We start from the raw sequence: 18,530 nt of genomic DNA, 5'->3' as shown, positions 1-18,530 counted from the left end.
GTAAACCCAAACACATGACTGCCTCGTCACTGTCTGAATGTACAGCCCCCTAGATCTTAAAGGCATATGTCTCCAATGCTGACTGTATCCCTGAACACACAGAGATCTTATGGGATTAAAGGCGTGTGCCACCACCGCCACACTCTTGCTATGGCTCTAATAGCTCTGACCCTGAACACACAGATATCTATGGGATTAAAGGCGTGTGCCACCACCGCCACACTCTTGCTATGGCTCTAATAGCTCTGACCCCGGACAACTTTATTTATTAACATACAATCAAAATAATATTTCAGTACAATTAGATTACCACCACATAGAGATATAGATATAGATATAGATATAGATATAGATATAGATATCACCTTTCCCAAAGATGTTACTAATGGCTAAACCACACTCTAGCACCTGGAGTTACAAAGAATAAAATGAAAGATTTCTTGGTAGTGAAATGAATTGTAAGGCACAGTATTACAACATAGTTTTCTCCTGTGATACCCAAACAGAGCCTGGTGCAGCACCTGTTATTATAGGACACACAGTTTAAGGAGAAAACATACCCTAAAGGTTTGAAGTCTAATTTTATATTTCTAGAGAGGTATAGGGAACCATGAAGTGAAACTATATCATAAAATCCATCATAAAAATTGATTCCCCCACAGTTACATTCCTAGGATGAGCAGTAGTGGCAAAATCAGAATTGCACTAAAAAGGGAAAACATGGGATATCCGAAGTAAGTGAGCACACCTGTCAAAGGTGGGCCAAGCCCATTTCATGGCCATTAGACGTCTGGAACTTGAAAAAGAAGTGTGTGAAGAATAATGGGGACAGTGGACTGAAAATATGAAGGTATTTAAGCCAATAAAGAGAGATTAAGACCTTACTGAACATAGAAAAGGCAACTGTGGGAAAGCACAGAATGCAGCCTTTTGATATGGAAAAATGTAGCAAACAAAGCCATGATGAACAGATGAATTAATAGTTTAAACGTCTCCTAAGAAAGAACCAGTGAGTCGGAAAACAAACTGGAGGAAACAAGACTGCAAAGAGGTGATGTCTCATAAAGACTGGGTTAAGCTAAAAAGCATGGAATTTGTAGACTATGGGTACCCAGTAGCACTCCCAGAATGAAATGGTGTAAGAACAAGGGGAAGCAATGCTGCATAGATAATGGTATCCCCAACACTGATAAATCTACAGATTCAAGACACATGATGAGTCCCCTAGGGCTGAAATAATAACCTAGAATATCCAAATACTTCAAACAACCCCCACCTCTCCCCCACCCCCAATAACATTTGTATTTTAAAGCAGATAGAAATGAATAACAAGGTCCTTGCCTGGGAATGAATTTGAAGTGGCAGCTGGCTTTTCAACATGCACAGTATTGCCAGATGAGGCTTCGGTGAGGTAGTGAGAAGAGCCACCACACCAGCAGTCTGTAGCTAGCTCAACTATCACCCAGGCCTAGCAAATCCCAAGACATAGCACTGAGTGAGAAAAGCAAGCTCCAAACAGGATGTGCACTGTGATCATGATGGAAAATCAGAAAGCTCAACACCCAAGCACTCACTCTGACAGTACTGATGTACAAAACAGTGGTAAGAAAAAGGCAACCACATTTAAGGCCGTAGTTACTACTGGGGAAAATAGGAATCATGTGGAAAGCATGGGAAAGGCAGTAGTTGGATTTCAGGTGTAACTTCTATTACTGTCTATTTCTTTTAATATAAAAGAACGATTTGGGGGATATCTAAAAAAGTATTAGTATTTGTTAAACTTAAATGAAGGCATAGAGTGCCCATGATTTTACTTGTGTTTTTATGTGTCCTTGAAATACTTTAAAACAAAATAATTAAAGAAATGAATCTAAACCCAATAGAAAGAATGAAAGAAAGGATGTGGAGGAAAGTCACTCAATGTGGTGGATAGTTGTGAGCAATTTGAAAAAGGCCTGAAAGCTCTCATCCTTGTGGAAAAGGACAGTCCATTCCAGTCTGAATGGGATGAGGTGACAAAAGACTGAATGTCCAGTGTAGGTCATGTCACTATCTCTGCCTGCAGCAACTATGTGAACACATGTCCTGATGGCACACCCAGACTCTCAGCTTCCTTGTCTTGTAATTAGTGGGACCAGGCTAATGGCAAAGACTCCTTCCTTTGCACCATTCTTCTGTTCCCTTGAGTTTTCAGATGACTACATATCCAGCCGTAAAAGAATCTGCTCACAGGCTTGTTAGGAAAGATCCCCTTTGCTTCCAGTGACAGACAATTCTTTCAGATTGTCTTAATTAAGGTGGCGTAGTGCTGATTTTTGCAAGATACAAACCTCAGGGCTTGGTGCAGTTTTAAGCACCATGAGCTTTAGGATTCTGAAACACTGCTCTCAGCTCCAGGTACCTCCATTCTTCACCGCTGTGCTGTGCACTCAGGTGTACCGGCTTGCTTCTCAATCATGTGATAGGCCAGATGGTGGTGCCTCTCCAGCCCCTACAGCCTCTGGAGTTTTCTGTACAAGAAGAAGAGCAAAGTTTCTTTCAATAAAAATCTCAATGAAACACTCACTGTGTCTCACTAGCTGTGACAAAGTCCTCAGGCCACCATGGTGCCACTCACCGTAGACAGGGCCAGTTAGGCACTGATCAGTGTGAGCTTTGCCTAAGCTCCCAGTGGGGACATGGGCATGTGTAAGGCAGCATTCCATCACAATTATAAAGAGAAAAAGGTTGTTTGGGCTCACAATTTTGGAAGTTCCAGTCTAAGGTTGGTTAGTCTCAATCTTTAGGCATCATGGCATGGTAAATGCCAGAGATAAACTGTTGACATCACAGGCTACTGAGCAAGGAAAATGACTGCTGGGACCACAGTCCTCTTTAGGGATCAGACCCGTAATGACCAATTGCCTCCCACTTTCCAGCAGCACCATCCTGGGGCCCATGCTTTCAATACACGGGCCTTTGGGTACTAAAGCAGAGCACAACTTCCTCTCAGGTAAATAAACAAGGAGTGTGGAAAAGCACATTTTTCCCCCAGGATGTGGATGCCCATGAGAGGATGAGAGGATGCTGAGTGACAAAGGTCCACCACACCACAGAACCACAGGATGAAGCCCCAGTAAGGACAGCCTAAGAATTTTATTTTCATTTTGTACAGAATGAAAGAAGTACTGGAGGTGATTGAAAGGTCTTAGAAGTGAGGGGTGTTGTAAGCATGGAAAGGACCCAAGTAATGGCAGACATATGTTAGCCTCCATTCCAGCATAACACATCAGGCAGAGGGCCTGTTAATCTTGAGAGATGTTGAAACGTCAGTCAAGTTCAGTTCTAATGGGAATGAAAGATATAATCATGGGAAGTGTGGACCATATTGCTCTTTCCAAATAGCGGAGATGAAGGGTATCAGGTTTAAGATGGGGTTATAGAGATTTGTGGATGGTGGAGCAAAAATCTTGCTGTCCCAGATGAGACCTGCAGAGATGGTGCTGCATGAGGCGAGCATCGACTGTGCCCACGGCACCTCCTCTGCCAGAAATAGAACACCAGATTCTGTAAGCCATTTATCTTCACAGAACTGCGAGAGAAAATTACATTTATTTCTGCACCACTCTCAAAACACAATAAATCTAAATAAATGTTGTAATACATTTAAAATAACATAGATGTTTACATAATAGTGAGCAGTAAATATTTGCCAGATATGATTCCCATAGAGTTAGATAATTTTGGAAGTGGGGAGCAGTAACGTAAGGGGGACAAGGAAGCATGAAGGGACCATTTCTCTGCCCTTCGATCCACTTCCACTGATCCAGCTGCTCTAGATCTTCTACCTCACCTTATTTGCTCCAACTCCCCTTCCTCACCTCTTTTCTCCCCAAAAGAACAAGTTACAGGCAACTTCCCATCAACTATTGCACGGGCTGAAGAGACATAGCCCAAACAACTTGGCGTTACTCATTAGTGTAAATTGTGGTTGCACACAGGAGCCCTGAGGATAATGCAAAAGTTTCTTCAAGTTATTATCTAGCTGCCTTTTAATTAGAGACACCCAACAGACCCTCTTTTTCATGCCTCTCCCTTTCAGTTTCCATTCCCTGCAGCCCACAGCATTATTGCCCTGGCTCTTGTCCCGAGTCCCCTCCCAACCTCAATGCTGCTTTAACAAGTCCTGTTCCACCACAGATCTTTGCTCGCTGTTCAGGGAAAAAAAAAATCCCCAAGTTAATAAACTCATCAATTCACTTAAAAGATATTTGCTGTGTGGCTTTGCCTCTTGTGGGTTGTGTTCATGACAAAAGGTTTTTTGTGTTAATTACATAAGTTTTATGAATCGTGCTAAAGAACTTCCTTTCCACCAAAATGGAGTGGCCTGTAAGGGCTAGTGTGAGATGAAAAGCACAGAAAACCCAAATCTACTCATGAAGGAAGAAAACAAGGCCTCCCAACCCTTAATAACTACATCGAGGGTTTATGGATGGAGGCAAGAGTTGAATTTGGATGTCCCTAGTTTTACTAATTCAGATTGAGCTCATATGATGAGACCAGAACAACATTGAGATGTGTTGATACACCGCATACACTGCCTATCATGTGAGGCCTATGTCTGAGATGAATGATGTATCTATCCTAGGCTGTGCACTAGGTCTGCTCACTTGACCTCCACATATCCCCAAGTGCTAGATATTCCCCAACAACACAAAAGAAGGTATCAGTCCAGAGAGGTAGTGTAGTTAGGTCTTCTTACTCTTTGAGGGCTGGCCACCCAGCTCCCAAATAAATACATAGAACTTATTCTTATTTATAAATGCCAGCCTTAGCTTGGCTTGTATCTAGCCAGCTTTTCTGACTTAAATTATCCCATTTCTCTTTAACTATGTTTTGCATCTGGGCTTTTATCTTTCTCTGCTCTATACCTTTCTTTACTTCTTACTCCCTGGCTGTGTGGCTGAGTGGCTGAACCTTGGCAGCCTCCTCTCCTTGTTCTTTTCTTGCTCCTCACTATCTTCCTTAGATTTCTCCTTCTATTTATTCTCTCTGCCTGCCAGCCCCACATATTTCTCTCTCCTTCCTAGCTATTGGCCATTTAGCTCTTTATTAGACCAGTCAGGTGTTTTAGGCAGGCAAAGCAACACAGCCTTACAAAATTAAACAAATTGCAACATAAAAGAATGCAACACATCTTTGCATCATTAAGCAAAATGTGCCACATCTTAAACTAATTTTCCACAACAAGGTAGGTTAATTTCTCCCTCAGAGAGTATACCTTTATGAATGGTACCACATCAAACTCCAGCATCTATGACTTTTTACCACCATAATAAACTGCCCTTCAATAAAAGAACTTCAGTAAGGGTGGGAAACATGGTATAATATCTTAATATCTTAAAACTGCTGAGGCAGAAGAGATCAGAGGTCAAGAAAGGCACATGTGTGTTCTCACCTGGCTCACTCAAGCATGTTCCGAGCAAGAGTTGTCCACTATAAAAGAGGAACTAAGTGTGGGTACTGTGTGATGACAGCAAGATTGGCTCCTGAAGAAAATGGACACATTCCATCTATCTTGGTTTCTATAGTTGGAACAATGTTTGGCATTTACATCAATGTTTATTGCTCCATAACGAATTAACCCCAAACATGGTGACACAAACTATTATTTTGGTTTCTGTGAGTTGGAAATCAGACATAGAGTAGATGTGTGCCTCTGGCTCAGAGTTTCCCACAAGTCTCTGATCATACTGTGACTGGTGCTAGCATCATCTGAAGGCTATGGGGAAGAGTCCATTGCCATGGTCACTATGATGGGATACATATCAATGCAGGCTTTAGGAAAGTGGCTCTCAGTTCCTCTGTGACTACTGTCTAGATGTTGACCTCAGCTCCTTAGAACATGGGCCTCTCCAACATGGCAGCTTGTCTGCAAAGTGGTCTAGAGGTAGGATGAGGAAGGGACAGTAGCAGAGAGAAGGAAAGCCTGGTGTTTCAAAACTGAGTTGGAAGTGATACCTCATCTCTAGGTATAGCCAACAGTCAAGATGAGGAAATCCCACAACAGTGTTAATATTAGGGAGTAAAAATCCTGGTAATTATTTGTAGGGCTTCACTCCACAGTATCCAAAGCCTGTCTGTTCAGTTGAACTTTGCCCATCAAGCTACAAATATCCCTTATGGGACTTGGAAAGTAAAACCCAGTAAACTCACTATCTGCATTTAACCTTCAGGTTGAAAGGGACTATTATGATAATTACCTGCTAACCAAGTGCTCACATTCCTCTACTCTCAGTTCTTGGGAGCCAGAGACAGGAGGTTTTCTGTGAGGTGGAGGCTATCCCAGGATATACAATGAGTTCTAGGCCAACCTCAGCTAAAGAGAGAACTTGACTCAAATTATAAATCAAAATATTTACCTGCAATAAGGTATTTAGAAGGAAAAGAAAGGAGAACTAATATTTGCTGGGGCCCTGTTTTATGCACTATTAGATGTCCCAGGGAATCTGGGATGTCCTCATTTCCCAAATGACAAAACTGAAGGTCACAGACTCCAACGTGTCGCTCACTATAACATACATAGCTGGGAAGGATGGAGTCCTCAAACTGCAAGTTAGGGTTTTCTGCCCATAAAACCACAATCTCCCCCACCTATGTTGGTCATTAGTGCTGTTTGTCACATTTTCCCAGTCCTTTCTGCTGGCCCAAGGGAAGATTGCTTCTCCTGGCCCTCTTGTGATAGATGGGACCTTCCAAATAACTGTGGCCCTTGTACTATGAACAGAAATGCAGACTCTCACTCCCAGGCCTGAGCATTACATTGCAAGGCCTTTCTAAAGCTCTTGGCATGGCATCAACAGAACCTAAACCTCTGAGTAACGATGGAGAGTTGGCCCTTTCATCCCACTTACCATCAACATGCAGTGGGCATTCAGAGAGGACAGGAAACTTTGTTATTGGGAATCACTAAGATTTGGGAGCTGGCAGATGTTTGTTACTCCAGCATAGTCCAACACTTCCTTCTTGGTGTACCATGAAAGAGTAGATGAAGGAGCATGGAATAAGAGAACGTTGTGATCATATCAATCAATATCATATTTATTATGGCAGGCTGGGGGAAGAGTATCATAATGTGCAGACTGACAGACTCTTATTTCTAGACACACCTTGGCAGAACAATAAGAAAAATAAAGACTGACAGCATTACTCAGAGGTCACCTTCTTCACTCTGAATGTCCCTTGACTTAGAACAACAAAGGACACGAACAGCAGGAGTGATAACTCTTCCTGGACTTCTCAAACACACACAGTACAGCATTGGCTTCTGAACTGGACTTAGTGGGAGAAGCATCCTCTGTGGGATCTGCTCAACTGTCACTAAGGAGCCTGCATGGCTAGTGGATCATTTTCTAAGCAGATCTCCCTCGTGGGTCTGGGGACTGGCTTACACAAGGGTGGGTTGTCAAGAGAGGGCAATGTAGAGAGGGACTAGAATGTGGATTGTTGCATAAGTCAGAGACAGCTTCCCATACCTTCTCCCATTGACAAGCTGCATTCTCCTGACTTTCCTCATCAGCTCAACTGTTGCTTCTCATGGTGTCTGCTCTTCTGTCCTCCACACCACTAAAGACATCTGTTGTCACTCCTGGTGGACACAATTCCCTTAATAGGTAACAACACCTTCCACACAGGCAGTAGCAAGGGGAGCTGTGAGGAAGCTTGCACTCTTCTTCATGACTCTTTCCCTTTAGCCTAACCCCCCATCATACAGAGCTGTACGGTTGCATCAGAATTCCCTTAAAGATCAGAATCCTTCAAACAAGAAGTTACATTGCCCCCTGCATACTCTGGTCTTCCCATATTCCTTGTGGTACACCCTTCTGGGGGAGGTAACCTCATGGATATCCCAACTCTATTGTTATTCTTTGGTCCAAGAAGATAATTATTCATTGCTTCTTCAAACTACCACCATATACATTTGTACCCACCTTTAAGAAAATCCTACCAGAGGGGTTGATCTCACTCCAGAACTATCTGGTCCCTATTCCTCTCCATGTGGCAGAAAGCTTGCTGAACCATAAGTTGCTTAGTGTTCAGACGTTCTAGAGCAATGGTTCTCAACCTTCCTAATTCTATGACCCTTTAGTACAATTCCTCACGTTGTGGTGACCTCAACCATAAAATTATTTTCATTGCTATTTTATAACCAATTTTGCTACTGTTATAAGTCGTAATGTGAATATCAATGTTTTCTAATTGTTTTAGGTGACCTCTGTGAAAGGGTCATTCAAAACTCAAAGGGTCATGACCCACAGGTTGAGAACCACTGATCTAGAGCATGGAATAGAAGCTGTGGCACCACCTCTTAAGGTAAACCAGATATTCCCAAGTTTTAAATGAAGAAGGCAGCTTTTACTCAATCAGCCTCACCTATGTTTTGAGCTTCCACCTACAAGAAACTTGAAGAGCTGGTTGGTTCTGTTACTAAATAAAGTGGATAGCTCACTGACTTGTCCAAACACTCCCACGCTCCCATTTTGCAGATGTAACAAACTGAGGTCACATGCCTTGCCACTAATAGAATGACTTTAAAGTACAATTTAGAAGCTTGTACAGATAATGGGCTTATAAGAGGGAATAAAAAGATCCAAACTTATACTGGGGGCTTATAGAACCATGATACTGGAAGTTCCGAGGTTGTTGAAGATAGGGTATAAAAGTCTGGAGGTAGTGATGGGCAAATGCTTATTGAGAAGAATAAAAAATAAAAAATAAAATTAACATTCTGGCTCAGCATTTCTACTTTGGATGGATTTTGCTGGTGGCCAGGAATATCACCTTTGGGGTAGGTAGGAGTCCTCTGAGCTAATAAGAACAGAGCAGTAGACACTCAAGACATTCTGCTAGTCCTAAATTTTGGTCTGTTGCACCAGTGTTTATGCTAAGCCCGAATCCCTGAAATTCATAAAAAGAAATGTTAAAGTTGAATAAGGCTCTGGTCTGGGCTCTGAATCCTAGAGTCACTGAACCTGACACACACGTTACATATGGACAGCTGTGGAGAAAATTTGATCTGTTTATATTTTTTTCCTTTAAGCAATGGAAACTGAGTCTGCCTAACCTGAGCAAAGAGGAATTTACTGGGAAGGCATCCACTAACTTACAGAAACAAGAGAGGCAGCTCAAAGGCTTGTCTCCCCATGAATGGATAATAAAACACATTTACTCCATAGAATAGAACACCACACAGTCAAAAGAGGAAGGAAGCCTGGCCCTCAGATTGGCATGAGTGGAGCTGAGACTGACACATGGCCTAAAATCAAAGGGCCCCATAACATAGACCATTCCTGTGCAGTGTCCAGAGAGGTGCAGTGGGAGAGCCCGAAGAAGACTAGATGTTGTGGGATGGAGAGCTGCAGGAAGTGGAGAATGATGGTGCTTGCTGCAGGTTCTTTGTGAGGGGCTTGGAGATATTCGGAAATTGATTATAGTGACAAGTGCATGCTCTATGAATCTGTGAAAACTATTTATACTTCAAGTGGGGAAATGGTGTGGCATGCGAATTTGCATCTCAACAAAGCTCCGTTACATGGGGACAGAGAGAGAAGGACACACACACACACACACACACACACACACACACACACACTTTCAGAAAGACTTTGAAAAGGAAAATAAAGCCCTGAAACAGCCCATGGAGAACTCTAGCCATTCTAAAGATCCCATCTCAAAGGGTTTCCTTCATGGATTCAATGACCTTCAGCTTCTTTTGTCTGTATTTGCTGACTCCAAGTTGCCAAGTCCCGGGAGGTCATCCTGTGGACCTTTCTTGGTCATGCTGCCCATTGGATCTGAAAATTTTTAAAACATGAGAGAAAATGCTACCGAGGTAGCAGTGGGAAAAAACAATCATTTTATTTTAGTGTCTGTGGTATAGGAGAAAAACTAGTTGTGACATAAGGAACAACTGAAGAGAACAGAAAATGAGTTTGAATACCAAATATCAAATAGGAAAGAAATTGTTGTCTAATAGGAAATCAAGATATTATTACCAAAAAGGAGAATATGGGTGTTAGAGGCCAGAGTGAGTGCTTTGCTCCCAGCATCCAAGAATTCTTCATACAAACAATTCCTTTTCGGGGAATTCTTTTGTCCAATCAGCTGGGTCTAGACACACAGACTCAGAATTTCCTTCCAGTCCCCTCACAGTTTGGACTCTTTTATGTAGCAGTGACGTCTAACCCCAAGGCAAGTGGGCTAGCCTGAGCTCACCAGCCCTTTGGTCCTGCCTCAAACAATTCTTTTTACAAGTCCCTTCTGAGGTACCTCCTTGCCTCTGAGCATAAGCAAGACATACAGCTAGGTTTGAACTCATTTTCAGTTTTCTTCCTGTCTTTCTTATGTCACAACTAGTTTTTCTCAATGAACGACAAAAACTAAAATAAAAATTGATGATTTATTTTATTTATTTATTTATTTATTTATTTATTTATTTACTTACTTACTTACTTACTTACTTACTTACTTACTTACTTACTTTGCATTGCTCCCTCAATACCTTTTGCTCTCATGTCTTAAAATTTTTCAAATCCAATCAACAGCCCGGTCCCTACTTACCCAGTATATTTAAATGACCTTTGAATCTGAAATGCAAAGACATTATTCAAGGCAAAGAAGAAGAAAGGGCACACTTTCTACCCTGACATTTTCCACCAATTTTTTTTCCTTTTATTTTATTTTACAGTACCATTCAGTTCTACATATCAGCCATGGATTCCCTTGTTCTCCCCCCTCCTGCCCCCCTCCCCTTCCCCCAGCCCACCCTCCATTCCCACCTCCTCCAGAGCAAAGCCTCCCCTGAGGACTGAGATCAACCTGGTAGACTCAGTCCAGGCAGGTCCAGTCCCCTCCTTCCAGACTGAGCCAAGTGACCCTGCCTAAGCCCCAGGTTTCAAACAGCCAACTCATGCAATGAGCACAGGACCCATTACCACTGCCTAGATCTTTCCCAAACTGATCAAGCCAATCAACCGTCTCACCTATTCAGAGGGCCTGATCCAGTTGGGGGCCCCTCAGCCTTTGGTTCATAGTTCATGACATTTTCCACCAATTTTAGAGATAGAAACGCAATTTAAGTTTGTTGAAAGAGGCAACTGTTATGGACAGTATGTCCCCAAATTCATATGGTGAAACCCACACTCCCAGAGTGATAATACTTGGAAAAGTGCCATAAGGACAAGATCTTCATGATGGCACTAGTGCCCAATAAGAACAGATGTCCAATGTTCCCCATCTCCTCTCCTTCCTTCCCCCCCCCTCCTCTTCCTTCTCCTTCCCCTCCCTTCACACACATAGAGAAGAGGTTTTATGAGTCCACAACAAGATTGTAAGGGCAGTGCAGTCCAGGAGAAGCCTCAGAATGAAGGCTACCTTGTAATACCTTCATCTTGAATCTCATGGCCTCAATAATGGTTCAAAATAAATGGGCTGGTATTTAAACAACCCACTCTATAGTATTTTGTTATGATAACCCAAACAGAAGAATATAGTCACTAAACTGAAACTTTTTCCACATGGTTTTCTATAATAAACTGCCTGACTATCCCATTCTCTTGTAATGTCCATTGACAATTTTTTATAATCACTGCACAGCAATCCCAGTCACCAGGCATCATTCACTTTCACCTAGATTTCTTCTTGGTTGCACTTACGCTGCTCTATTTAGCTACTTAATGTCTGATTATACTGCCAGACTCTCAGCTCCATGATGACAGGATGATGTCCATCCTGAGTTCCTCTGCATCTTGGGAGTTTATCACAGCAGATGCCAAGAAATAGTTGTTGAGTGTATTGGTATGTGAAGGAATCCCAATGCTAGAAATTAGTGATGACTGACCTCTTTGGTTGATTGTTTAGCAAATCTTCTATTTCACGCTTCTAAAGAGCAAAATTGAATGACTGTTCACATTATGGTCAACTCCTAATTAAAGCCAAAAGGCCAGGGCTCAGGGATCATTTCCCTCTTGTGTACAATGTCTGGGTTTCTAGATAGCATCTTTTATTATTTCTCTAAGAGTAAAATATGAGAGAGGGACTTGGGTCCTGATGCAGTGACAGTATATTAAGGAAGAATGGTGGAGGATGGGAAGATGAGGGAGAGAAAGAGAAAAATGACTGGAGAGATGTACACTGTCAAGGTCATTGCTTGAGGCCCCATTAAGCTTCAACCTCTGTGAAATACACAACACTATGTGCTCAAAGGGTGGAAAGTTGGGCACTGTCTACCAGTCCTAGCTCCTGGTGGCTGAAGACTTTTTGGAGTTCCTTCCAGTCTAAAAGAAGAAATAAACACTACTTGTTATTGGAAGGAGTCACGGGGCAGAGAACCATTCTGACTGCACTCAAGCAGATGGGATGCCGCCATGGGTGAACAACACTGGGCATTTTTACTGTATTGTCAGCATTATTTTTTGCAGGAATATGTTATATTTTTTTTCACCTTAGTACAGATAGTAAAATTATGTTTATCTATTCTGTGGAAAACCCTCCATGTGGATGGATGGAATGTTGAGTGAGATCTTCAGCAATCAGAGTGGAAGACTTCTGCATGCACAGCTAGAGTATAACTCACACTTAGAGACATAGGACATAGGTCATGTAGCAGGAGCATGGAAAGGTTGAGCTTAGCTGACATGAGGGTGTGTGTGCAACTCATCTGCTTCACATCTTTAGACAGTAGATCCCGGAGGAGAGCAGGAAAAGATAAAGAGGACAAGCATGCAAAGTCCTGAGAGCTGGTCTCATCTGGCTGAGGGACACTGAGTTCTCTGCCTTTCTACCCCAGAAAATCTCTCAAAGAAGAGAATCAAGTTTGTCCACTGGATATGAAAGTACACTCTTGACAGATGCCAAAAGCACTCAGGGACCTGGGAAATCTGGGTGAATCACCAACATTGCCTGACATAGAACATCAGAGGAACTTACACTTGAGAGTGGAGGGCAAGTATCTGTAAAAAACTGAGCCACACCCTGTCCCAGCCATGCCTTCCATGCTGAAAACAAGATGATGTTTGCTAGTCATGTCTTCCCAAAGAGATGATGGAAGGTACTAGCTAGTATTTAGTGATGGAGAGTCATACCTGTCACTAGTGGAAACTTAAAAACAAATGATTCCTTTAAAAAATTGAGTAGACTGTCACCTAGAATATACAAGCTGATTTCTTGATCTACTACCTACTAAATTGTGTGACAATGTTACTTAAGTTAAGTAGTCTAGTTAATCCTAAATGTCATCTCCTGACTCATTAGCTATGCCTTGTGTCCCTAAATATGAGTTGGACTCTAGCTCATTGCTTCCTACAGGGTTAATTTATACTATACTTAAATTTTTATTTTACTATGTAATCATATTTTATTACATAGGTAGGAAATTACCATGTACTTAGTATAGCTTAAGAAATATTGGTTTCTCTTTCCATCTCCAACTTCTGTTCCTTCTCAATAATCTCACACAATCCCTGGAGACATCTAACTGCAAATCTATCTCTTTCTGTCTCTTTTTGGTGTAAAATTGTTCTATTTTGAAGGGGATGAGCTTTAATGCTCTTGATGACAGCATTTTCTTCTAGTCCCTCTATTGAAAAGAAAGAGGAGTCATTATCTGTTTTGATCTGCCACATATTGGAGTGATGATGGACCACAGTTGGACTTGGGTCAAGGAAAGGGAGAGATATTTGAGTCAAGAGCATCTCAATTAAACAGCTAAGGCAGCTGCTGTTGTGATGGTGTGATGCTGTGATGAATTCATACCACATTTACCTAGAACCTGCTAAGTGCTGATCACTGGTGCTCTAGGTTCTTAGGAATAAAACCTGACCAAGATGAGAACCTCCCTCATAGAGGATTTTACTCCTTCAGTGGCTACAAGAAAGGGCATAGCAATGCATAAGTGGAAAGCTGGTGAGAACCAGACACAAATGTTTGTGACTTCATAGTTTGCAGTAAACTCTACTCACCATCTATTGACCCATTGACTTTTGTGGATGTATTGGAGAGAAAAGAACACACGAAAAAAGGAGAAACTCCAATCTGCAAGAAGACAACAAGCCAATTCTCCATTGACCCCTGCTTTCACTCTTCACCTCCTTTGTCTGTGAGTTCCATGGGACCTGGACTTACTCCCCAATGAAGAAGGCAGCTTGGGTGGCAGATTCTTTGTTGAGGTCTCAACAGCTGTAGCAGTAAGTCTTGTTATGCCACTTCTCTGTGGATTTGGATAAGCTGCAGTTTCTCTAAGCATCGTGTTGCTCATTTACATGGAGTGTAGAACTAGGGATATGGTCGGGCAAGCTCTTGTTACCTAGTATCAGCCACCTAAAGGATGGAGGGTGCTTAATTGTTCTGTCACTTCTGTATCTGCTACTGCCGCCACCAGTGCCATCACTGGCCTGCTTCCAGTAGCTAAGATAACTCTTCACAGTCATGTTTGGCTTGGCCCCTGCTGCTTCAAACACTTCCAATCATACTCTTCCTACAGGTTTTTGAGGGAGACACGTGAGCAGGGAGTGAGATGGAGAAACGGGATGTCAAGTAGGAGGAAGGGAAGGAGAGAAAGCCTGTTGAAGTGCGGGGGACAGCCGTGGAATAGGAAAAAAGGGGGTTAAAGAAGGAAAACAAAGGCTGAGTCCCTGGCTACCATTGGTCCATAAAGCAACATCCTTGAGCAGCAAAGGAGTCTTTCCCCTCCATAAACCCACCTCTAAGTCCATCTCAGTCCCTGGGCTAGGAGAAGCCAGGCAACAAGCACTAATGTGAACAAAGCTGCCTTCGCTGGAACAGCCAACTTCGCATACATAAACAAGGGCAGGAGAGCTAACAAGATTTCAAACTACTCCAAAAGAGAGGGTTTACAAAAGCTGTGGAGGCAGAATAAGAGTGAAAACAGACCCGAAGTTCTAAGCATGGAGATCCTGGGGAATCGGTAGGTATATGGCATAGTTGGACTCTTTGGCATCAGAATGGATGAAGCCACCTGTATTGCCAGAGGTGAAGCCAGTGGCTGCAGCCAGCAGTGAAGTGCTGAAACGGTCATTATCCCGCATCCTGGAAGAGATTCAGGGAGACTCCCTAGCTGGAGTGTCAGAAATGTTGCTTAAAGTTTTCAGTCATTTTCAGTTTGAGCATCCATAGTCAATAAAAGACAGACTCAAATTACCCCTCCTTTTTCTGGTCTACCGAGAACCTCCATGTGTTTTCAGTCTTCTGTGTGCACACAGTGGGTAACGGAGAAGAAAGGCTAGTCATAGATCTGAGATTCAAATCCAAAGTGTGCTCAGACTCGCCATGCATCTGGTAGTGTTTGTTGGACACTTTCGGCTACATTCACTTGATATAAATCTCACTCCACGTGCTGTGTCTGGTGCTGTGATGAACAGCCCTGACTGGCCACTAAGGAACCACTTAGTGAGAACTTCGAAAAGAATCTTCTGTGAGCAGTGAGCAGCTCTGTGGACCCATGCCCTTTGACAGTGAGAGAATGCTGGAGGCCTTATATGCCTAACTAGTGCAGTGCCCTGAGCAACTCCTTAAGGGCAGGCCATGGGCAGAAGCAGGAAGTAGGGGAACTGAATGCAGCCTCTTCTCTCTCGTCTCTCCCACTTTCTAGCTCTATGGGACCTTCTTTGTCACCGCCATTGCCCACACAGACCTGGCACCATGCTTTGAGATGCCTTATAGCAGGGATTTCTTGTCAGACTTTCTTTGTACCACCAGCCCCCGAAAAATGACACAGAGGCTTATTTTAATTATGAAAGCTTGGCCTTAGCTTAGGCTTGTTCCTCACTAGCTCTTATAACTTAAATTAACCTGTTTCTATTCATCTACATTCTGCCAAGTGGCTTGTTACCTCTCCTCCATTCTGTACATCTGATTCCTTCTGTGTCTGGCTGGTGAATCTCAAGTGCCTCAGATTCTTCCTGAGTTTCTCTCTCTCCCTGGAAAGCCTGCCTATCCTGTGCTGCCTAGCTATTGACCATTCAGCTCTTTTTTTTGTTCACCTATTTATTTCTACTTATTTTATATCCCAGCCATAGCCTCCCCCCATTCCCCACTTCCAATCCCTTTCCCTCATCCCCCCCACACTATCAACCCCCTCCTCTTCTGTCTCCATCCAGGCAAGGGCAGGTCGCCTATGAGTATCAACAAAACATGGCATATCAAGTTGCAGTAAGATTAAACACCTCCCCGTGAATTAAGGCTGGGCAAGGTGACCCATTATGAGAAGTAAGGTCCCCAAAGCCAGTAAATGAGTCAAAGACAGCCCCTGATCCTGCTGTTAGGAGTTCCATAAGAGGGCCAAGCTACACAACTGTAACATATATGCAGAGTGCCTAGGTCAGTTTTATGCAGGCTCCCTGGTTGTTAGTTCAGTCTCTGAGAGCCCCTATGAGCCCAGGTCCTTGACCCATCTGGCTCCTACACTCTTTTATACTCCTCCTCTGCAGGATTCCAGAACTCCATCTAATGTTTGGTTGTAGTTCTTTACATCTGTTTATTAAACCAATCAGAAGTTGCCTTAGACAGAGACACATCTTCACAGTGGACAAAATGATTATCTCACAACAGTGGCTGTGAAACCTTTTGGCATTTAATACAATTGTGTCTTAGTATTATAATTATAATACCTGTACTATAACTACCCAAACAGCCTCAGACTCAAGGTCACATGAATGCTAAGTGAAAACGAGGCTGCCAGCACATCATTTGGGGACCAGCATGAATGTGATCCATTTGGCTCTGCTTACTAATAGGGCCTCCCCAATGATCGACCCTTTTCTTTCTTGTATGTCCTCTTCTAAATAAGTAAGTAAGTAAGTAAGTAAGTAAATAAATAAATAAATAATGACTGGATGGATGGAAGAATAAATAAAACCACCACACCTGTCCTTCTTGTCACTCCAGTAGAGCCCTGATTTTGAGAACTAGCTCTAGAGGAAACATTGTGTTCTGAAAATTAGTCCTTTGGTTCCTGTCCCAGCTTGGCCTTCACTAGCTTTGTGACATTAAGTATTCTTCCACAACTACACAAAAGCCACTTGACATCAGCCCTGTAATCTAGATAGAAATTTCCCCCATGGCTGTAGAAAACTTGGAATCAACAGAGTCTCCTTTCAGGCTTCCTCACCTGAAAATGATGTTAATGGTGGTCCCTAACTCAGAGGCTGTTACAAGGCTGAAATAAAGTAGCATTATGAAACACTTAGTGCAATTACAAGGGCTCAGTATGGTTGCCTTGCCCAATTTATGCAAATAAATCCAGAGATCACCATTTGCCTTGGGGAACAGCATCCTTCTACAAGCAAGGCTTTCACTACCTGTCAGAAGGATGGGAGAGGAACTGGGGACATGAGGTTGCAGTATGGGCAGTGTAGCTGGGCGATTCTGGACTGTCAGTGAGCCTTCAGTCTAATGGTATCTCACCTGTCTTTCACATCTTCAGTAGAGCTACCCCTCATTAAGATTTTGTTAGAACCAAGGAGAGGCATAACGCTAATTCCTGTCCATCTTGGTACTTTGAGCACAAAAGCTAAGCAAAGATCTCCATATCAGCTGAGTTTAAGTGGAAGGGCCAGTGGTACAGATGTCAGCCTCTCTCTCTCTCCCACATGGTCTGGAGTATTTGAATAGAAGCTGCATCTGACAGTTTGACACATGCATTTGACCTAGCCTAAGAAGTCTTGTCTTGACGGACATCCTTGGGATTGGAGGAGTTTCTTTTCTCTTGCAGCTGCTGGAGCCTTCAGACAAAGGCTGCCCATCCTGGTGTAGAGCACATGGCTCAGAATTCACACACCCAGACTCTGTCTTCACCACAACTATTTCCTATGCTTGTGCCCTTGGTCCCACCCCCAAAACAGGCAGATTGATGCCCCTCCCAAGCACAGCAGTGATGCCATGATTTCCAATATTCCTAGAAGTTAGTGGTATCTACTGAATAACTTCAGGTTCTAAATATTTGTAGAATAAAAGCTAAGTGCCTGAACATGCACACATATGCTAGTCACTTCCCATTCAGAGCTGGGCATAGAGTCATTTCCCTTTATATAAAGGATTTGACACATCCCATCTTCAATGACAAGCATGAAATAAGTCAAAGGAATACAAAAATCAAGATTAAGAAAGGAAGAAGAAAATTAAAGTTTTTGTCTGTGTGTCACATGTTTTATGAAGATGGCAGTAAAGTCCCTTTGCCTGAATTGTGGAAACACCCTTCATGAGATGAGAGGTCTCTCAGAGCAATCCAGAGTAAGGTTCACAATAGCTCATTCACTGGGGTGCAGGAGAATGTGCTCTATGGATTCAGATGCTCTGATCCACACAACACAAGAATAATAATTTTTGAAAATCCAAGCTTCACTCTTACATCACCAAAAGAGAAGCTTCTGCCTGAAGGCACAGATCTAGGTGGACTTGTATCTTAAACAGCCATGCCATACAGCTTACACCACAGAGAGAAGGACTGATTTTTTAAAATGATGTATTAATATATA

The 18,530-nt window shown here is 42.7% G+C and overlaps 1 protein-coding gene across 1 annotated transcript in view; it reads left to right on the top strand.

Moving 5' to 3' along the window:
* The window catches only part of Shisa6 (shisa family member 6), a 305,394-nt gene that overhangs the window by 168,328 nt on the left and 118,536 nt on the right, over nucleotides 1-18,530 (top strand).

This window comes from Peromyscus leucopus, chromosome 8b (assembly GCF_004664715.2).
Source record: "Peromyscus leucopus breed LL Stock chromosome 8b, UCI_PerLeu_2.1, whole genome shotgun sequence".
In the NCBI taxonomy this organism is placed as follows: Eukaryota; Metazoa; Chordata; class Mammalia; order Rodentia; family Cricetidae; genus Peromyscus; species Peromyscus leucopus.
Note: the sequence above shows the minus strand (reverse complement) of the source record. Positions and strands in the feature narration are given on the sequence as shown.